General features: G+C 32.3%; 1 long non-coding RNA gene across 1 annotated transcript in view; it reads left to right on the forward strand.

Moving 5' to 3' along the window:
* LOC103672221 overlaps positions 1–23,681 on the forward strand; it is a 162,340-nt gene that overhangs the window by 135,157 nt on the left and 3,502 nt on the right. The window contains exon 4 of the long non-coding RNA XR_571131.2: positions 16,837–16,993. This is a non-coding gene — a long non-coding RNA (uncharacterized LOC103672221). The remainder of the gene's footprint in view (positions 1–16,836; positions 16,994–23,681) is intronic.

Raw genomic sequence — 23,681 nt, forward strand, 5'->3', positions numbered from 1 at the left:
ACTAGTCTAGAAAGGAAGATGTGTGTGTATGTTCATGTGTGCTGTTTATATATATGTATGTATATATGTGTATATGCTGCACAATCACGAAATCATACAATTACCAACCGTGCTTTGAAGGAAAAGTAGAGTATCTGAGAATATAAAACAGAATACACAGGACTTAAAACTTTGTGTGAATAGTTGAAGTCTTCTCTCAAAGCAAAGTTGGAGCTGAGAGTTAAATGATTTTTACCAAGTAAGAATGTCTGCAGAAGAAATGTTTCACAAGTGGAAATGGCCATTGCAAGCCCCAGAAACTGGGAAAAATGATAAATTTTAGATAGTAAATAAAGGCCAACATCAATGGGATGGACAGGAGATGATGCTAGAAATAGGACATGGTTCATATTACCTTGCGGGGGCCTGTAGGGCAAATCGATGATTTTGGTCTCAATTTTAGCCGTAACAGAAATCTGCTGAAGGACTTTAAACTGGGAATGTCATCATTTTAGATTGCATTTCAAGTTCATTTTGATTTTTTAAAATACTAATTTATTTACCTACCTCATTTTCCATGTATGTCAGAACTGACGAAAACATTGTTACCCAGAATATTAAGCTATGCAAGGAGAAATCACTGCATGGGTGTGAGTGGTGGGAAAGAGTGTGGTGTGCTGAAAGTACAATATCACAACATGGAAGGCTGCTGAAAAATTATGCAGACACTTGCAGATCAAGAAACAATGAATATACGTGAGGTCCACTGTGTCACAGAGACGATTATCCGGAAGGATTTCACATTAAACCTGGTATAGCTATCCTGGAATTACAAATAGGGCAATGAGAAAAGTCCAGTTGTGATTAGATGTAACCAATAGGAACTTGACCAAAGCAGGAATTAATTTTTCTAGAGTAACACAAATAAGAAAGAAACTATTTGGTGGGGAGGAATCAAAGTCAAAACTTTTAGCTAAAAATAGAGACATATGTCTTCTTCACAGAAAGAAGTATTAAGTGATTGTTAGAATCAAGCTTCAAATGTCAAGTTAGAATTAGAGATTACCCTACTTTGACATTTGTGAACCCACCAAGCACATCTTTGCCTACAGTTCTTGGCGGAAACTCTGAATTTTGGTTGCCAATAAAATAAAATAACTTGTTTTATGTTTTTAGCTGAGGGAAAAAGGTGAAGTTTTTAGAAAAGAGAATTTAAGGAATAATTATGAAGCTAAGACACCAAAAAGGCATGAAAAGACTTAAGCCTTAGGAACACCTGGAAGCTAGGAATCAAACACCACTGGATTTAGCTGTTTCTTCTTTTTTTAGCCACCACTGTCTCGCTATCTCAGCTGACTGGATTTCTTAACCTTGCAGGAAAGATGGTCAACAGTCATTTGTTATATTATATTATATTATATTATATTATATTATATTATATTATATTATATTATATTATATTTCCATACTGTTCCAACCACTGGAAAGATACTTCCTTTCACTGCTTTTTGATAGCAAATCTCGAAATGTGGGGGAAGAAATTCATAAAAGTTTGGATCACATGCTACCAAGTGTGACCACAGGATCACTCTCACAGACAGCAGTATGTGGGTCCTAAATGCCCATGTAAATGGTACTTTTGGTGAGGGATACTTCACTAAAGGAAAAGGAGGTGCTTCTGGTCAGAAAAATACATGATTTTCCATTTGACCGGGATGACTATTTTTTCATCCTTCATATATTTGCTAAGACATATAATTTCTTGACCATTAAGACGAGAATTACATGTCTCTTCTATTGTTCCTGTAGTTATCTCCGTCATGGTGAACACAAAAATAGTTTTGATATGCTTTTCTCATCTCCTGTTCCGCTTACAGAATGGTAAATTCTTTGAGGACAGAGACTTCACTTGGATAATATAATAGCACAAAAACTGGCATATAATGTAAATAATAGAAATTGATCTTTATTCTAAATGGGCACATTTTTGTAGGCACTGTGCTGATAGATTTTATGTAGATTATCACATTTATTCCTGACAATAACCCTATAAATCAGTTAGCATTATTATCTCCATTTTACGAAGAGGAAAATTTAGACTTTGAAAGGGCATGAAGCTCAAGGTCATGACTAAAGTGTGTTAGAGCTGGCATTTAAATCCAGGCAGTATGACATTAGAGTGCTTATTTTTAATCATGATGCTAAAACTGCATTCTTTCAGCTTTAAGAAACATGAAAATTATATAACATAAACCAGAAACATTTCATTTGGTTTCATGAAGTTTTGTTTGTTTGGTCTTTTTTTAAAGATTTTATTTATTTATTTGACAGAGAGACAGCCAGTAGAAGGAACATAAGCAGGGGGAGTGGGAGAGAAAGAAGCAGGCTCGCAGCAGAGCAGGGAGCCTGATGCGGGGCTCGATCCCAGGACCCTGGGATCACGCCCTGAGCTGAAGGCAGACGCTTATCGACTAAGCCACCCAGGTGCCCCGGTATCATGAAGTTTTTAATCATGAAAAATTATTTATTTAAAGAAAACTTGATTAGCTCTAAAAATTGATGGATAATAGCATCTGTGTAGACAGAGTGAAGAAAGAAAATGATTGTTTGCATAATAGAGGAAAAGAAAACAAAGTAACATTGAAGGCAGGTTTTTTTTTTCAAAGTTTAACTATGTCAGTCACTATGCTAGAAATTTAAGCATATTATTTCCCCCGATCTTTTCAATAAAACTGTTGACCAAATGATTGTTAAATTGATGCTGAGACAGACATTATGAGTCTGAAAGAACAGATTTTTAAAAGATGACATTGAGATTATATCCACATTTTGCCATATAATGATAATTCATAGTTGAGTATACCATACTAACTATGGAAGTATAAGATACATGTACATGCAGGACTCAAATGGACGAGATAATTTCACTTGGTAACCAGAATGTTATATAACAAATGCATATCGTAGGTCTTACTGTGTTTTTGGCCAAAAGGTTTTATAGATAATATCTGTATTTCCAGGTTAGTATATTTAAAAGCTATATTAATTACAGAGTTAGAGTCGATATATTTGTAGCACCAATGATCATTCATCTTAAGGAATAGGCATAGCAAAAGTCTTAACATTTTTAAGTCACTTAAATTGTAAATATACAAGATAGTTATCTTAGTATAGTATTGATACAAGTAATCCTTATGTTATAATAATGTAATCTTAAAGTTATATATATTTTTGAAACATGAAAATATAAGTTCCCCAAAAGATAATAATCTCTGTGGCTGGAGGACAAAATAATTTGGATTAATAAACTGCACATCATGAAATATACCAACACTCAGTTTGATTCATAAATAAATTTCTCTCTTGAATGTTCTGTAACATTGCTATAAATTTATAACTTCTGAATTCACAGTTATCAGGTAAATAAATCAAGCTAACCCAAGGATTATTCTGGTAGCATTTTACCACAATGATGTCAAACATTTGTAGAAGCTTTTTAAATTGATTTAATTGGAGATATTAAAATTAGAATTCTGATTTTGATAAGCTATATGGAAATAGAAATACAGAAAGATTTGTGTTGTTTTTTTAAAAAATACATCTAGCAGACAATTTTATAATTGAAAAGAGAGATAAATCATATTTCTACTACAAATATTATGAAAAAATATATTGGTCATATTTAGACCCAGGAGCATAAATTGATCATTCACATAAAATATGTCTATTCAGATGTCTTGTGGCTTATTGGAAAATTGTACAAGTATTCATTTTCTTAGTCTTTAAAAAAATTCAGAATGTTTTAAAACTGTCTGTGGTAGAATCATCAGAAACTTTCTATAGCTTTTGACATTAAAATGTCCTGAATTTTATACCTCAATACATGTCCTATTTACATCTACAAACTGTCTGATTTTTGGCATAACACAAAATATATTATTAGCTCCTTCTTGGCAAATGCTAAGCCTGGGAAATATTTTTCTACCCATTGTTGATTTCACAAGGCAAAAGTTTCATTCAGACTAAATATTGTCACTGTTCTATTTTATAAAAATAAAACATAGTGCCAAGTACTAGCAACTATTTTAAGGTTAAGCCCTTCTCATAACACTGTAACACTATGATGTTTATTCTTAAAAATGGCTGTCATGAATATAGAAAACTCTGTGCCTTCCTTTCTAAATAGACTCTGTGTGATTACTGGGCTACCCTGTTTTACAGAGACTTTCACTTTCAAATGCTTCCATAATACTGGCAAGTATTGATAATGCAAATATGTGAAAGAGACAGGTGTTAGAGAATGTGGGGAAAGGGGAGTACATGTAGGTGACCATAGCAATAAAGAGTTAATTGTTTATTAAAAGGAGGGTGCCAACTTATTCCAGTCAATTTTGTTACTGAGAGAATTTGGAAATCCACATTATCTGTGGACTTTTTTGATTTTTCTAATACTGAGTGGAACTCATAAGGCTACCTTTGGGCCACTAGTTTGTAAACCTTGGCTTGTATCCCATCTGTTATAAAAAGAATAAAAACACTGAGATACTCATAGTTTTCCTCAAATTGAATCCACACTTTGGAAACTAGGGACAAGGGAGAAGGTGGAAGGGGCAAAAGGAGAAAATCACTTTTTCGTTTCACCACATTAGCAGTATTTGTTATTTTATCGAACTCTCTGCAATACATTAAATCTCAGAGAATGTGCTTTAAAAAAAATAATGGGTGGGCATCTTCCAATGATTAGTCATTTTAACTCTTTTAAAGGGATTTTCATTCATATTGTTGAATTCCGTTGTCCATTTCCTCCAGCAGTGAGTCATCACTTCAGCAGCAATTAAGAAAATAGCCTCTGGGAGGACTCCTGACATAGAGTTGGGCTTAGGATGGTCCTTTTATGAATAGAACCCAAAGAGAATAGAACCTCCCTGCAGACTTTTGTCTAATAAAAATGCAGCCTCAGTTTACCATTTGCTGCCTTAGAGAAAAACAGAGCTATCCTGATATAGGGTGAGTATATTTATTTATCCGGTGTGTGACAAACTTCTAGGCTGTATGGTTTCTCTGCATGTAAAGCTGATTGTAACACGTGCAGCCAGTTATTTTGCAAAACCATAAAACACTATGAAATATTAAATATATTAAAATGTATTCATAGAAACTTAGACAATTAAAAGATTTAAAGTAGTGCTCCAGAGACAACTATGCTTCTTCAACCATTTTAATGTCAATTTTCCTGGTACTGACACTTAGATTGCTACATTTAGTTAGACTTCTCAGATTTGCTTTTTTTAATACGTGGTATATTGAGTCAAAAAAAAAAAAAAACCCAAACAAAACAAAACAACAACAAACCAAGAAAGAAAGAAAGAGAGAAAGGAAAAGAGAGAAAAAAAGGAAAGGATAGGTAGATAGAAGGAATGAGAACTGAGTAATCCATCACATCATTTTGTTGAGCTGATATTTATTAAGAACCTGTTCTTTGCAAAGCACTTTTTTAGGCACGATTAAATGTTATCCTGTAGGATTCCTGGTTATGGAATGACTATGGCCTAAGTTACAGAATAAACTTTTAAGCAATAATAAATATCTTAATTTGGGTCAAGCTCTTAGGTTATGTAGGGACTCCTCTTCTGAAAGTAATGTATATATATAGGACTTGTCACAGCTGTCATTTCTATGGAAAGGAAAGCATATTTATCCTGTATTAAAAGGAGTGAAAATTTATTATACTACCACAAAGAAAAACTTACTAGTAGTGAAGATTACTAAATAAAAATATTAGACATTATTCCATGGACCCAAAATTTCCATAAATGCCTTATCATGGAAATTGATTCTATACTCATTTTTCTGGACCTATAAAAAGAGCACAAAAATCCCTAAAATATATGTACACTGAATATTTTTTCTTCATGCATTTAGATGTGGTAAATATACATGGTGTCAAAAATAATGTGCAATAGCAGTGTTTAATACCAGAGCCTCCTTTGCTGATAATGCATCGAAGATACATGAATGGTGTATACCTTGTGATTGCTATAAGGTAATCTGGTTTTGGCCTAATATTTAGCTGCCATGGTGATGTGTTAAAACAGTTTGGGGATGTAGCAACAAACAGACTTGAAACTTCAAAACACAGTTGAAATTTTATATTTATGAAACCCTCATTTTATGAGTTTAGCAGTAATTGGATGCTGTTAGCATGAGAATGTTAATGCAGCATTTATTAGAATTAGATTTGAGTGCATTACCCTTTAATGTTCTTAAAAGATGAAACATAATTTGGAATTGTTGGTCAAATAATAAAATTCCTTTTTCTTTCCACTTTCTTTAAGTCTTGACACATGATCAAATGCTTTATGTGGCTGTTTGAAAAATAATATAGCATTATCAACTTCTAAACACATCTTACCTCTGGGATCATAAAACAAGGACACATAAATATTTCAAGGTGCATTGGCTATTAAGTTGAACATATTTTTTTACTAGTCAGATATAAACCAGTACCAAGCATCCCTGCTAGAGCATATATGTTTATCAGGCTGTATATTGCTGTTTCAATACATGAGCTATGGAGCTTGGGACAGCAGTTAGCAGGTGTAGAACCTACAATAGAGTGGTCCCAAAAGTTTTTACTCATGTATTACTATCATTAAGTTGTTTGAGCATACTCACACACACAAACAGGCATATCAATTATATATACTCACCACTACATCACCATATAAATTACATGTATCTACCACTATATAAAATGGGCATTGAAAACCATATATACAGTTAGGCATTAAAAGTATTAAGCCAAAAATGAAATAAAATTTTCTTGAATTAATTTGATTTAATTACCTTCATCTCTTTAAGGCATGTGTAATTTGACATATTTTGTTTCTATTTTTCTATGTTTGAAGGTTGTAGAACTTTTACAATTAATACAAAGTATTTTCAAGAGTTAAATGATTGTGTAATGATCAAAATGTGTCCAAATAATTTTTTTCCTGAAATTTCCCTTTTATCTCTTGCTAAGTACAATTGAATCCCATGGGTATTATATGTAAAATAAATTTAAGACTTGTTTGGTCTGGCTGGGGACCTCGATACTGAGATACAGCACAATAGAGTGGGACATGATAATGCACCAAGAAGCATAGCAATCTAAATGTGTGAGTTCCAAACAACAGAGATGCAAAATATGTGAAGCAGAAATGATAGAATTGAAAAAATATCCACAAATACAGTTGGAGGCTTCAACACCCCTTTCACAACAAGTCATAGAATAATTAGAAAACTGTCTAGCATATAAAACTCATTAACACTGTCAAACCAACAACATCTAATGGATGTTTGTAGAACACTCCAACCAGCAATACAAGAGTAAGTTCTTTTCTATTTCTTTCTTTCTGTTTTTCTTTTGTTTCTGGTTTTTATTTAAATTCCTGTTAGCTAACATACAGTGTAATATTAGTTTTAGGAGTAGTATTTAGTGATTCATCACTTACATGTAACACCCAGTGCTCATCACAACAATGTCCTCCATAATACACACCACCTCTTTAACCCATCGCACCACCCACCTCCCTCCAGCAACCCTCAGTTTGTTCTCTGTAGTTCAGAGTCTGTTTTATGGTTTGCCTCACTCTTTTCCCCCTACGTTCATCTGTTTTATTTCTTAAATTCCACATATGAGTGAAATCATATAGTATTTGTCTTTCTCTGACTGATTTATTTTACTTAGCATAATACACTCTAGCTCCATCCATGTTACTGCAAATGGCAAGATTTCATTCTTTTTGATGGCTGAGTAATATTCTGTTATATATATATACTATTAATAAGGTATTACTAATAAATAATAATAGAGTACATATTTCATATATATATAATTTTTTAATCCATTCATCAGTTGATGAAAATTTGGGCTCTTTCCATAATTTAGCTATTGTTAATAATGGTGCTATAAACATCAGGGTGCATGTGCCCCCCCCCTTCAAAGCTGTATTTTTGTATCCTTTGGGTAAATACCTAGTAGTGCAATTGCTGAATCATAGGGTAGTTCCATTTTTAACTCTTTGAGGAATGTCCATACTATTTTCCAGAGTAGCCACACCAGTTTGAAGTCCTACCAACAGTGTAAGCAGGTTCTCCTTTCTCTGCATCCTCACCAACATCTGTGTTCCCTGAGTTGTTAATTTTAGCCATTCTGACAGGTGTGAGGTGGTATCTCATCGTGGTTTAGATTTGTATTTCCCTGATGATGAGTGATGTTGAAAATCTTTTCATGTGTCTGTTGGTCATCTAGATATCCTCTTTGGAAAAATGTCTGTTTATGTCTTCTGCCCATGTCTTAACTGGATTATTCAATTTTTTTAGGCATTGGGTTTGATAAGTTCTTTATAGATTTTGGATACTAACCCTTTATCAGATATGTCATATGCAAATATCTTTTCCCATTCCATAGGCTGCCTTTTAGTTTTGTTGATTGTTTCCTTTGCTGTGCAGAGCTTTTTATCTTGATGAGATCCCAGTAGTTCATTTTTGCTTTTGTTTCCCTTGCCTCAGGTGACTTGTCTAATAAGAAGACACTGTGGCTGAGGTCAAAGATGTTGCTGCCTGTGTTTTCCTCTAGAATTTTGATTATTTCCTGTCTCACATTTAGGTCTTTCATCTATTTTGAGTTTATTTTTGTGTATGTTGCAAGAAAGTGGTCCAGTTTCATTCTTCTGCATATTGTCCAGTCTTCCCAACACCATTTATTGAAGAGACTGTCTTTTTCCCATTGAATATTCTTTCCTGCTTTGTGGAAGATTAGTTGACCTTATAGTCATGAGTCCATTTCTGGGTTTTCTATTCTGTTTCATTGATCTATCCTATCGTTTCCATAAATTTTTATGTATCTGAAGGTTATTTTCTTATCATTTTCAATTCATTTGTTTTCTGTCATTCTCTGTATGTATATTTAAGTGTATTTTTTAATGCAAAACTACCTCAGAAGGCCAGTCAATTATGTATTTTTTTAAAGGAGAACACTTAAAAACATCTTGTTTTTTTAAATTTTTATTATTAGCATATTTATAAGATAATTATATATTTGCCCTGAATTATTTTTATCTTAAATCAAAACATTAAATTAAAGTATCAGTTAAATATTCATAGTGAAGAATTAGGTCGCACACATTATCCTTACTATTATTACAAATTGTCTTTATTAATAAAGCCAATTAAGTTAGCCCAATGAAACCCAGATAAAGAGCAATTTATTTTAACTCAATTATATATAGTAGTTAATGGTCTGTTTATTGTGCTGAGCAATAAGCTAAATCATGTCTAGTATAAAGGAATCATTACAAAAAGTCAGAGTCATCATTATTTAGGCCAGTATCTTTCATTTGAGCAAAGATGTTTATACTGTACATAAATTTTATGTTAATATACTCATTTGAGCTAAAGGATAGGTTAATTATATGACTGTCATCATATCTATTGATATTGAACACAATATGAAAGAAAGAATGGTGGGATGGTAATCCAGAAAGTTCATTTCAGTCATGACCCCAGAAGTAAATCAATGTTTGATCTTGGACAACGCTGACTGTTGACTCAGTTTCTTCATATATAAAGTAGATGTCTGCTCTACCTACCTTACAGATTGGTTGTTATAAAATAACAATAGTTTCAGTCAGGATCCTTGACTGCAGTATGAAATATTTAGTTCTTACAAGATCCTTCTGCAATATTAGGGGCTAGGCAGTTCTCTTCTGAATCAATATGCACCTGGTTTTCTCAGAACTCGGGTACAAGTATTTGCACTTTGCATTAAATACTTTTTCAGGTTAGATACTTGCTTAGCTTCTACTTTGCCTGCCAGCTCTTACTTAGCTCAATACTTAGCATCAACATATTGGTAAATCCAATCACATGGGGTGATGAAACATCTAATCAATCTAATTGTTGGACTTAACTTTATCCTCATATTTAGACCTTAGCATTCACCTTGTTTTAATCTTACAGAAGTAGGGGAAAATCATTGTAGAATCTAGAATATCTTTTCTCACCAGCTCCAGATTAGATACTAAGAACATCTCTAAAAACTTAAAATGTAATAGAATAAGTTATAAAAAATTAGTTTTATTTTACAGTTATGATAATGGTATTGAAAAAGACTTTTATGGTTAAGCAGAGTAATTATTATATAAAAAGTATCTTTTGGGCTTATTAAATCCTTTCTGAAATATGTGTGTTCCTTTTAGAATTATCTTGATATGCTGTTTGTGTATGTTTGGTTATTCTTATTTTGAAATTTTATTTGCTTTCTATCATTCCCATTTCAATAAAAAATATCTAATATTACAAATTTATTCTGACAAATTGTTTTTCATATGATAAAACAAAATAGAATATATTAAAAAGACTTGAGTATTACTTAAAGGAAATCTTTTTGATGATCCTTTTTATACTTTTTCATTTAAACTGTTTAGTCAATTTTTTCTGAAAATATTTCTACTCAAGAAAGTCCCTTCTCAATTACATATTCCCAACTATTAGAAGAAACCACTAAGATGTATATAATCTTATAGTTCAGTATGTCATCATTTTGTGAACTACTATTTATTGATGCTGTATAGATTTAGAATATTGTTTTCCTCAACTTTTGTTGGCAAATTTTTTATCCATTTTAAGCCCTTTTGTATCAGTAATTTGTAAGTAAAGATAAACTAGAAAATGTCGCAATATTTATTATGCTTTTATTCTTCTTATACATATTAGTAGAATACTTCAGATGCTTTGTGAGAAACCACTAGGTTTTCTTAAGCTATTTTTTTTTAAGATTTATTTATTTATTTTAGAGAGAAAGAGAGAGTACAGTGTGAGAGGCAAGAGGCAGGGGCAAAGGGAGAGAGTCTCAAACTCTCTGCTCAGCACAGAGTCCAACATGGGGCAGAGGTGAGTTGGGGTGTGGGGTGCTCAATCCCAGGACCCTGAGATCATGACCTGAGCCAGAACCCAGAGTCCAACTCTTAACTGACTGTTCCACCCAGGTGCTCCACTTAAGCTGGTTGTTATGGAAAGAATTGACAGTTTAATAAACTTGGATGAGAAAATTATTAAACCTTATTTTCCCTAACCTCTAATTAAAATTTGGCGTTTCATTTAATTATAAACATAGACAAAAAAACATGGTATTGCTAGTATATCTGTGTCTTTCATATCACATGTTTGTGACAGATACCTTGAGGTGTTATTTATGATCACCAAACATTCACAACTGTTCACCTAATTGCAATCTTCCACTCTTCAGACTCAAGCAAGGTCCAATGCAGCCAGGAAGCTGCTTCACAATTCTGCATCAAGATCATCTTCCAGTATTTCAGGTTCTCACATTAAAGATCCAAACATCTTTCCTGTATTCTATATCTTCCTCTATTGATATGTAGAAAGAGGGGGGTCATTGTCTTTGCATTATCAGTTTTTGCAAGCCAGGATAATGAGAATTAACTCCTATTGTTTGTAGGAAATTTTGTAACATGGAAAGGTGTGGCTGCTACAAATATAACTTATCGACGGAAAATTCAAATATGTCCAACTGTTGAGAAAACTCTTTTTAATCAGTACTCAATTCATTTAAGTTTATTTTTTCAGCTTTATTGACATATTATTTACAAATAATCATTGCATATATTTAAGGCGTACAACATGATGTTTTGATATACATATGCATTGTAAAATGGTGTCCCCAATCAAGCTTATTTACCTATCACCACACATATTTACCTTCTCTGTGTGTGTGTGTGTGTGTGTGTGTGTTGAGAAATATAGTTAGCAATGATGTATTGTAACTCGAAATTTTTTATAAGAGTATATCTCAAGAAAATTCTTTATGAGTTTTATTTAAAGTAACTTAAAAATTGCTAATACATTGTACTATGATATGAATTATTTGCCATGCTGGAAGTTCTGAGGGATCTTTCTATTTTTCAGTTCTTGGCTCCTGTTTCGTTCACCATCTGTGTTATGAAGTAAAGGATTTCCTATTCAGCGTAATATGCTAATAGTGCCTTTGTATTATAATTTTGTGGAAATATTACACATTTAAAAAATAACTTTGCAAAAGAATCTACCAAAGATATCAGATATTAAAATTATTGTTTATAGAAAGGCTCAGACACACATTTCCCTGCCCATTCCTTCCATCCCAACAATTAAATTTCATCTACGCTGAGCCATATATGTCCTTTTGTTAGTGTTATATAGTTTTGAAAAGAGTAATGCAACTGAATTAAGATCATTTGACCTAAATATCACCTACCTGTATGCTTAACAACTTCAATTTTAAGGAAACAAGAATAATGACAAGTGCATTAGAATGATAAAAACTAATTTGTTGTATAACATTATTAAAAGATGGATTGATGATTTGAATGAGTTAATCATTTTGAAGTCTTGATGTAATGTGGCTGATACAATAACGACAAAAGATGAAAGAATATGATACAGTGAAAAATGATAATATGTTGGGAATTTTAAAAGACCCATGGAAGTAACAAGATTTCTCCAAAGTTTGAGCTTTAGCAGTGTATAGGCTTTATTGGGTATGTTTAAAATATACTGAACTATTACTCGGATATAACGGCCTGCTATTTACTTTAAGACAGCTTTTTAAGAGTAAGAAGCATAAGGTTGACATCTAATAACCATCCATCAAATTCTAATGTGACTATTATCAAAACAGACTTAATTTTTGGTATATGTAGGTTAATGATTCAATTAGTTTCAATTACCAAAGCCTGTCAGGCAACTAATCAAACATATGGAAAGGACAGTTTTATTTTATCCCTAACAGTTTTGCGTAGGAGTCAGAGTTGAAAGGAAGAAATTTATTTTTTTCAGGTCCTAAGTAAGCAAAATGTGACAATGCATATTTAAATACTAAAGACAGTATAAGTTCCTATCATTATTTGGTATATTTGATAATTGCCTTAATAGAGTACTTACCGTAGTGCGAGACTGATGCTTTCAAAATATTGACAAGAGATGAAAGACCATTGATTTAATGGAAACGAGAGTTGGACTGTAAAGCAGAAGAATGCAGTTTTAGTCCCAGCTCTGTCTAACCATGCAACAAGGACAAGTCCATTTAGGACAAGTCCACTTATCTCTCTGGACTTTTGTTTAACTCAAAGAGAGAAATGATTAAGAGAGAGGCAGAAAGAGAGAGAAGGAGGCAGGGAGACAGAGAATGTGTTGGGTGTTATGTAATAAATGTGTTGGGTTTTGTTATTGTTGTCGTTGTTTGGATCAAGATCTTCTTGAAGAGTCTGATGAAAATCTATAGGCTATCTACCTGGTAAATGCACCTATGCTGACACACATCTTTGCCTAAAATTTTAGTAATTCAAGGACATCCAGAAGATATTTGTCATGATTTCCAAACTAAAAAGAAAAAAAATCCCTGAAGTAATCATTTCCAATTGGAGATTCATAGTTCTTTGTCAAGTTCTAATGTAAATTTTTTAATGACAACTCACAGATAATTTAAGTCAGGTATGTCAGATTCAGGAGTGACCTGAATCTATTTCCATATACAGCAGACTTTAATTACTGACTTGATCTATAATTATAATTCCACCACAGAGCAAATAATACTGAGATTCTTCTCTCAGGACCCAAGAGTGGCATTTGAAAGACTGAGTTATAGAAATTATGTAGATTGGCTTCCATTAAAAAATATCAACATTAAAAGTACTTGGTAGAATCTGTATCTGTTGAGAATTACTGAAAGCTCAATGTATTTCTTCAAGTGTTAGATTTTTTAAAGACATCAGTTTATAATAATAATACTCAGTTTTTAGAATCCAGTAAAATAATCTTTAAGCCCTGTGATGTATCAGCTTTTTTGAACACGAGAGTGATTAAGATGATGTGGAATGTTTCTTGAATTATAATAGTCAACAATTCTATTCCTTTTACATGTCTCCACTTATATACAAGAATATCAGCTTCATTTCCCCAATCATATCTCATAAATTATATGAGTATTGAATGTTGCCATAAGTTGTTGAATAATAAATTCCAAAGGAAGGTGTTTTCTTTTTAAGAAAAGGAGAGTATGCATGCACACAATCAAAACCTAACAATATTAGACGGTGATGAATTATTCTTCCAGATTGTCTCATCTCTTGCATACAGTCTTAATCACCAACACTTCTCTTACTCATTTCTTTGATGGAAAATATTAATTTTCTGAATCTATTCCAAAGAGTTATAAAATACTTTCAAGTCTTTCCTTTACAAGTGACTTGGTCTCTTTAGAATTTCTGGAGTCCTACTTATAAAATTACTAAAATTTTATTTAAGTTTTCTGCCTCCAAATTTTTATCAATAGCTTTCAAAATATAAACATTTAAATATACTATTATTCTGAAAATTTTATTGCAGACACATTGGTGAAATTCTTCAGTAGCAGCCAAATAGCAAAATGTCTAGAGACAATGTGTCAGTGAATAGTGCCGAAGAAAGTATGCAAAGAAGTTGTGTTTCCATATGTAAAAATAGCAGCTGTAGCATTCAAAATCATCTTCATGCCACTTATCCAATAATGTATCAAGAAGACCAGTTAAGTGTGTTATATGCAACTGATGAATAACTGAACTCTGCATCTGAAACTAATGATGTACTATATGTTGGCTAATGAATTTAAAATTAAAAAAAAGAACCAGTAAACAATCACATAAAAATAAAAATTTAAAAAAGAGGACCAGTTAATATATATTTATAGTAATCTAGAAAGTTACTAAAGGAGGGATTAGTAAAGCAGGGAGCAGGTAGAAAAAATAGAAAGGAAATATATTATAATTCAGAAAATCATTAATAATTGAATGTCTTTTTTATATGTGTATACTCCCAAAATAAGTTAAAAGTGTTTTTAGATATACTTTTATCCATTAATCAGGAAAGGAAAAAGAAATGAACTACAGGTTAGGGAGTAAAAATTTTCATGAAGCAACCACTGTATTATTGTTATTTTGTTTCTGTCGTTTTTGACAGAGTCATGAAATTCATGTAGAAAAATCCTCAGTTCATATGCACTTTCAGCACTGGCCCATACACAATTTTTATTGCTTTATTTTATATCTCTCCTCTATCTACCACACTCAATTCAGTTTTTATACCCCATTCTTTCTGATTCCAAATAAACAATTAATTAGAAATTGATAGTATTATTTTCATGCCTATTTTACATTGATGGTATTGGCTGTAAGTTTTTTTCTTTGTTTTTTGGCCTAAAATTATGTTTTGCTTTATGTAGGTAGATTCATTTCTTTTTACCACTGCAGAGTAGTCCATCATCACCTATGTCATATTTCAGTTAAGAATTCTTCTTCTAACAGATACAATATTTATCTCAAGCTTCCAAGAAACAAAGTTTGGGATAAAAATTTGTGTGTAAGTCATTTATTGAGGGACTTCTCCAAGGAAAACCTTGTAAGGGAGTGAGGAAAGCAGGTAAAGAAGTGATTTCAGGACTCATCTAGCCTCAGCCTGATCCAAGGGGCTCTTGAGTGTGAATTACACTTCAGAGGTTGCCCCACCGAGAGGCAAAGAGTCTGCGTTATTTATTTCCACATCAGTCAGTCATCTATAGGCTAATGGAAGACTCTTGAGACAGAACGAGATAGAGGAAAATGAGTGGAAAGGTGGGTTTGGAAAACTTGTAAGCATATCCTGAGCTTCTGTCAACCAAGGTTGAGTCTCTGGAGAAAGGTGCAGGTGTGAAGTTTTTAGTGACCATACCCATGGTAGTTGTGGGACAGGTGCACAAAAAGCCTTATAAAGGGGAGATGGTTAGGGCATCAACAGCATCTGCTGCAATTAGGTTGCTTATATCTCTTTATTATCAAAACAGTAATAGGATGGGTATTCTTGTTCATGTTCCATTTTGCACTGTTGCAAACATTTTCCTGGATTGCGAACCTACAAACTAGAAGTGGAATTGCAACACTACATTTCACTGAAATCTGCTAAATAACACATTGACTGTTGAATCATTTACACTATCATTTTGACCATTTTTTATTTTCTTCCTCATTTGTAGGAATTCTTTGCACAAATTTCAGATATTGAAGACAGGATAGGAAGTATCTAATTATTGTGTCTTCACTCAAATATTTACATGGCCATCAATCAACATACAATATTTAAATAACAGTATCAGCACTATTGTCGATTTGCTTTAACTCCCTTTTTGTGGGATTTATATTGCTATTTTTCAAAGGAGAAACTGTATATTAGTATCCCAAACTAAACTTGGATTGTATCTTTTCATTTCAAAGGACTATATCTGCTTTGTTGATAGAAATTAAAAAAAGATTGATGACTCATTTTTCTTTGGTGACAACAGCAGCTTGCATTAATATAGAGATCTTCAATCAGTCTAGAAATGACAGTCTTTGGTCAAAAAATATTTGAGATCTTTGTAAGTGTATGAACCAAACATTTAATATATTTGTTGACAATGTAGCAAAATTCAGTTTGTTTAAGAATTACCTGATGGATAACTAATTTTTACATCAACTATTAGTTGGAGACACGGTATTCTTGGATTTCTTAAAAAACAGAGCAAAAGAGCAAAACGCTTTCTCTCCAAAGCCCTCACTAATCCTTGATGTAAGGTACTATTTGAATTTAAACTGAATATAAATGTATACTGCAAGGTATTTTTATTCTATTTTACATAGAGAGAACTGAGGTTTAGAAAGGTGAAATCAGGTTTTTAAGATCAAAGCTGGCTTTCAAACCTAAATGTGTCTGGTTCCAAAGACTGTCCTTAACCACTATGCTGCCTTGCTGTTTCTCTTCTTTCAGAGGACTGAGATGTGTGGATCTGGGTTGGGTGGAAGCATGATTCAAGAATGTGATTTGAGGGAAAAAATATCCAGTTCATCACTGTGTGCCCTTTGGGTTTTATACTACTGAATTTTTATTGCTCGAACAAAGATTCTTTGCCCAGAAAGCCTAAGAGGTGAGTTTTTATTTTATGACTTTTAAGGCACCACTTTTCCTTGTCATGAATTCTCTGCTAAAACAGAAAAAGTAATAACACTTTTTGTTCTTTCCATGACACTTGCATAACTCTGAACCAAAATCTGAAAAAGGAAACATGGGAAATAAAAATATTGATCTATCTTATTACTTCATATTAAAAAAAGAATCAGCCCCAATTCACAGGAATTTTGAGACTAATCTACTGTGGTGGAATAGAATGCAAGAATAGGCCAATATAAAGAAATCTGTTATAAATTTCATCCCATCTTTATAGTTGTTTCAAAAACTATTTCCAAAATCTAAAAATATCAGAATAGGAAAAAAGCCCACAGTAAGCTAAAAAGAAAAAAAAAAATACATGAAAAGTAATATGTGTATAGAATAATAATAAAGATATTACTTATTTTTGAAAACTAAAGGCATCTCCATTAAACTGCACAAGAAAGAGCCCCTCATCAACAGTATTTTAAATATTCTGAAATTTATAAACAATAAAACATGAGGAAATCTAAAAATACTGACATGAATTTAGCTAAAATGTTAATAGTATATAAGAGAAATTTCAGTTCAATTCATATTAATATCCTTTTAAAAAAGTCTACATTGTTCTGTCCATGGAGCAGCAATGATAGTTTTTCTACAGTGATAAAATTAGCCATTTGCAATAATATGGTTGGAGCTAGAGGGTTTTATGCTAAGCAAAATAAGTCAGTCAGAGAAAAACAAATACCATGTGATTGCACTCAAATGTGGAGTTTAAGAAACAAAACAAATGAGCAAAGGGAAAAAAAGAGGCAAACCAAGAAACAGACTCTTTGCTGTAGAGAATGAACTGATGGTTACCAACAGGGAGGGATTGGAGGGATGGGTAAAATAGGTAATGGGTTTAAGGAGTACACTTGTGATGAGCACCAGGTGTTGTATGGAAGTGTTGAATCACTATATTGTACACCTGAAACTAATATTACACTGTATATTAACTAATTTAAATAAAAACTTAAAAAATAAACTCTAAGATCTCATAACAAAATTTAAAAAATGGTAAAACTCTGAATTTATACAGAATATATTTTAGATGTATTTAATATTAAAACAGAAAAGAATAAAATAATTACAAAACAGCTGAGTGATTCTTATCTTTGAATGGGAATATCATCTCTAAGCACACATATTATAAACAAAATTACAATGCAAGTGATAACCCTGCCTCTATTTACCAAAGAGCTCCCATTGACTTGATTATGCTGGCTAGCAAACCAGGCCTGAGAGGCATCCCAAAGCAACACAGGCAAGGTGAAGGGGCCAGATTTATTCTGACACAATTGCTTTTGACCCTGCTAATGCAGTTGCTCTCAAAATGTAATGTTCAGCATTCCCATAGAGAGTGAATTCCTTCTGTTACCCAACAGCCAAAATTCTTGGAAGGAAAAAGTCAATGGCCAGATGTCTATCCTGCTAATTGGAGAATCAGATCAATTAACAGCTAGAATTCCCTAATCCATCTTTCAAATTCCCATTGAAATGGCTGTGCCTAGAAATGCAATATGGAAAGTAAAATTTATTTCTTTTTGAATGAATTCTAATTTTAATAATAAGCCTCTCTAATTTTAATAATAAAAATTGAATCCAAAACATGTTAAAAATCCCCAAATTGTCAAGCCTGAAAAACATCAGAAGGATCTGACTTGGCAGCAGGAACAAATGTTAAATCTGTACAAAGTCAAGTGAAAAACAAAGTGGGACAGACATCCAAAATTACGTGATCAAAATCTTTTTTTTTTAAGATTTTATTTATTTATTCTGAGAGACAGACAGGGAGAGAGAGGCAGAGGCAGTGGGAGAAGTAGAATTCCCGCTTAGCAAGGAGCTGGATGCAGGACTCGATCCTAGGACCCCAGGATCAGGACCTGAGCCGAAGAAGACACTTAACTGACTGAGCCACCCAGGTGTCCCCAAAATCTTTTTTTTTTTAAAGATTTTATTTTTTTGAGAGAGAAAGAGAGAGAGAGCACAAGCAGGGTTAGGGGCAGAGGGAGAGGAAGCGAAAGTAGCCTGACATGGGGTTCCATCCCAGGACCCTGAGATTATGACCTGAGTTGAAGGCAGATCCATAGCCAACTGAGCCACCCAGGCACCCCCATAATCAAAACCTTAATATATTAAATGTGGCTTAGGATATATGAAGTTCTAAAACTTTATCTTGGAAATAAAAATTATAAAACTTGTCTTTAGAATTAAAAAACGGGAAAGGGATATAGAATGAGAATGAAGTTTCCAGTTCGGTTCATTAAATTTAAAAGGCCATAACTGATTAGATGATGTGAAAAATTATATATTTCTTTACTATCTATGTATTGAAAGGAAGCTCAAGATTCTAATATTAGTTTTGTAAGAATTGTTTCAGCATAGATAATTTAATGCTGATATACTCTAGACAAGTTTTAGTATCTCAAGGGTTCTCTGTTCTTCTGGGACCTGAAGTTCTCTAGGGTTTTGAATTTGACACTTCATTTGACTTGCTATATAATAATTGTCCTGTGCTAGAACAGTGATCAGAATCTTCTACAAATTCAAGTATAATTAATAAATCTGGCTTAATCACTATAATGTCAAAAGGAAGACAGTTTCCATCTAATGAAAACACGTCAGATTCATTGAGCTACCATGTTTGATGTAACTCGGAGAATTAATCCCACTCAAATTAAATCCAAATGCTGCTTTTTAAAATTTCAGCATATGTAGCATAATTGCAGCAATTTGAAGATGGTCCATTTGAAGGTATACTTGAGTTTCTTAAAAGGAGGCAAAATCTGGGGAAGCCAAATAAAGCAAAACTTTACTAATTAGAATGTCTACAATTCAGAGATTTAGTCTATTAGTCAATATTTTTTTTAGATATTTAAAACTAAAAAATGTAGAGTAAAATCAGGTGGATTCTGGAAAGTAAACCTTACTTATGCTTCTGTGCACAGGAATCTTAAAAACTACATGCTCCATGAAGACATTGGTTCATGGAGTTCCAAGTTGATGTTCACATGTTCCAATGGTCAATGTATCCAGACTGATTTTAAATCCCCAAAGAAAGGAGATATTTTCCATGCATAAATCCAGTCCAGAAATAAGTCAATCATATGAATTTCAAGTTCTTGTTTATAAAGAACATTCCTTTATGCTTCATAATTTGTGTACTTTATCTGTTTTGGATTATACATTGTATTTATCTACTATAAGCATGACTCTTTGCAATTTTCACATTATATCATTTACTTGCATTAATCAGAAAATATAATTTTATTTATTTATTTATTTATTTATTTATTTATTTATTTATTTAATTTTTAAGAGCAGAGCTTGTATTCATGACCCTGAGATCAAGACCTGAGCTGAGATCAAGAATTGGGCAATCAACAGGCTGAGCCACCCAGGTCCCCCACAAAATATAATTTTAAAAAGGAGCAGATGAAAAATAAAAATGACACACTGGAATAAATTTGCCATATGTTTGACAGATAAATATTTGCAGTATTTAAAATATTTATAAAAATTGAAATAGTAACAATTGAATACCTGAATTGGGAGGCAGGCCAAGATCACAGATGGGAAATTCAAAAATAAATATTAATGTCAAAAAGATTTTTGAAAAATTATTCCATTTTACTAGAAACCAAAGAAATTCAAATGAGATCTGTAAAATACCAGTTTTTTACCCAACATGTTGGAAAATATCTAACTCAACGATTTTACAGTATGTGCAAAAGTGTTATCAGATTGGCCTTTCCATATATTGTTGGTAAAAGCGTGAAAGGGCATAACTTTTCTTGAGGAAATTTAGATATATACATCAAAACCTATAAGGTTGTTCTTATCCTTTCATCCAGTTATTTTACTCTTAGTAATTTTCCTAAGAAATTAAAATAGAGATATATGATACATTTTTGAAAGATATGTTTATCAAAGATGTCCTTTTATTAATAAAAGGAAATTTTGGAAATGTAGCAAGGAATTAAATAAGAGTACTTCTACCGCTTTATATAGAATAAAGGTAAGGTTATATATTTTTTTTAAGGAATTAATGTCATTTCAATTTGAATTTAAAATTTCAATTGCAGAGTACTTCATTGTGGATATTATATATTTCATTCCTCAGTTCTCAACAGAGAAGGTTGCTTCCAACCTTTAATTATTTAAAATAATACTACAATGAATATTTTTGTTTAGGAGCCATTTTGTAATTTTGCAAGTTGGTAAAAATTCCTGAAAATTCCTGAATTAGAGAGCAAATACACTTTTTGTTTTTAGATATTGTATGGTCTCCTGCTTATGAGTTGTACCATTTTGAATCCCTATTAGAAAAATAATGATCATTCTTATTTCCTTATAGCTTTGCCAAAAAACATGTTTTCAAACTTTTAATAAAACAAGTTCTTTCCTTATTTTTTCTGTATTATTATTTATTTGTTTCTTATGAGCAAGATTGGGCATTTTTAAAATATGATTTTAAAATCCATTTGCGTTTGTTGTTCTGTGAGTTATATGTTCATGTATTTTGTCCGTATTCTTACCAGATTGTTAGTATTTGACTTAATTTCTATGACCTCTCTATGTATTAGTGATACCAACATTTTGTCTCTGAGAAAAATTACAAATACTTTTCTTATTTTGTCATTTGCTTTGCCTAGCCAAAGGTTTCTTTTCTTATATTTTTTTCATTTCTCTGGACCTAGGTTCCAATCATTTTTTTATTTCTTCTGAGTTATGAGTCGTAGTTAGGAAGATTTTTCTGTAACTCTTGGTTAAAAGGAATTCACCTACTTCTAATACATCTCCAGTTTTACTTTTTTTTTCTTTTGAATTAAAAATCTATCTTGAATTTATGCTTATTTTTGATGTGAGGAATGGACCGAATTTTAACTGTTTCTATGAAGATATGAAGTTGTTACAATATTATTTATATAAAAGTCTGCCTTTTCCTTACTGGTTTACCTTCACCTCATTCTAATTTTTTTTTTCCTGAGGTTTGTTTTTTGATGTTTTTATTCTGCTTCATGCTATCTATCCATGTTCTAAAACATAATATTCCTTTAGCTAGAGGTAGAACTAGTCTGTTCTCATTGTTCTCTTTTAAAAATTTCTTGATGATTCTTGCTACTAATTTTTCATATAAACTTAATGATCAACCTAACTAGTTCTAGGAAGAAAATTTTAAAAAACCTAATAGTATATTTGTTGGTATTAAATTTAAAAATAGTCATCTTTATGATGTTGAGTCTTTTAGTATGAGAAAATAGCATGTTTTTTCATTTGTTCAAATCTCCTTTTGTGTCTTTTAGAAAAATATGATAGTTTTCCTTATACAGACATTTCCTTATATACACATTTCTTAAGTTTATGCCTTGTTTTTGCTCCCCCCGCCCTCTGCAAATAGACTTTTCTGGCATTCATCTAATTGGCTCTCTGCCTATTTGGAGATTATTGATTACCAGTGTAAGACGTTTTTAAGTGTATTTCCACTCTGAAATAAGAATAGTACCTGGTTGTGGTATTATACTCTAATTTTGCAAGATGTTACCATTGGGTAACTGGGTAAGGTAGATGTTAGCTCTCTATTATTTCTTTCAATTACCTGTGAATCTATAATTACCTCAGAATAAAAAAAAATTAAAAATAAAGACAGTTGGGGCACCTAGGTGGCTCAGTCAGTTAAGTGTCCAACTCTTGATTTCAGCTCAGGTCATGAGATCAAGCCCTGCATTGGACTCCACACTGAATTTGGAGTCTGCTTGGGATTCTCTCTCTCCCTCTGCCTCCCTCATCCCCTGCTTGTGTACTCTGTCTCTAAGAGAAAGAAAAAGAAAGAAAGAAAGAAAGAAAGAAAGAAAGAAAGAAAGAAAGAAAGAAAGAACAGACAATTATGTTAGACTGATTTGTTATATACTTATTATCAGGAGTAATTTAGGTAATACATGTTTAAGTAATTTCCATATATCTGTTATAGAGATAGAGAATACAATTACTATTACATATTATGGTTTTTTAAAAGATTTTTATTTATTTATTTGTCAGAGAGAGAGAGCACAAGCAGGGGGTTGCGGCAGGCAGAGGGAGAAGCAAGGAAGCCTGATGCAGGACTTGATTTCAGGACCCCAGGATCATGACCTGAGCTGAAGACAGACACTTACCTGACTGAGCCACCCAGGCATCCCACATATTGTGTTTTTCTAATGGCCTAAGATCTACAGAGAATTGAGTCGGAAATCTATGACTTAGAGAAAGACCTTTATTTTATCTATAAATGCAGGCCGTTTCAAAGTTCTTTACTCTTACATATTCTTTGGACATATATGAAATGAATGGAGCAGGAATGCCTTCTGGTGCAGTTTTGATACTTCATAAGACAACATATAGTGATTTAGAAAATTAAATATGCATAAACATTAAAATCATAAGTATTTTATGGTGGTAATAACATTTAGAAGCAAGGTGAAATTCCTAGAATCTGTAAAAAACAAAAGAAGTTATTAAAAATAAGACACAAAAGTTACTGCAAAGCAAAAAACCCTGAAATGGTAATATAAAATACAAAATAGAGGGAAATTTTCACTCTAAGTGGTAAGATTAATATAACCAGAGTTTCAACAAACCACAAAGAGAAAAAAAAAAAAAAA

Source organism: Ursus maritimus, unplaced genomic scaffold (assembly GCF_017311325.1).
Source record: "Ursus maritimus isolate PB19 unplaced genomic scaffold, ASM1731132v1 scaffold_5, whole genome shotgun sequence".
Taxonomy (NCBI): domain Eukaryota; kingdom Metazoa; phylum Chordata; class Mammalia; order Carnivora; family Ursidae; genus Ursus; species Ursus maritimus.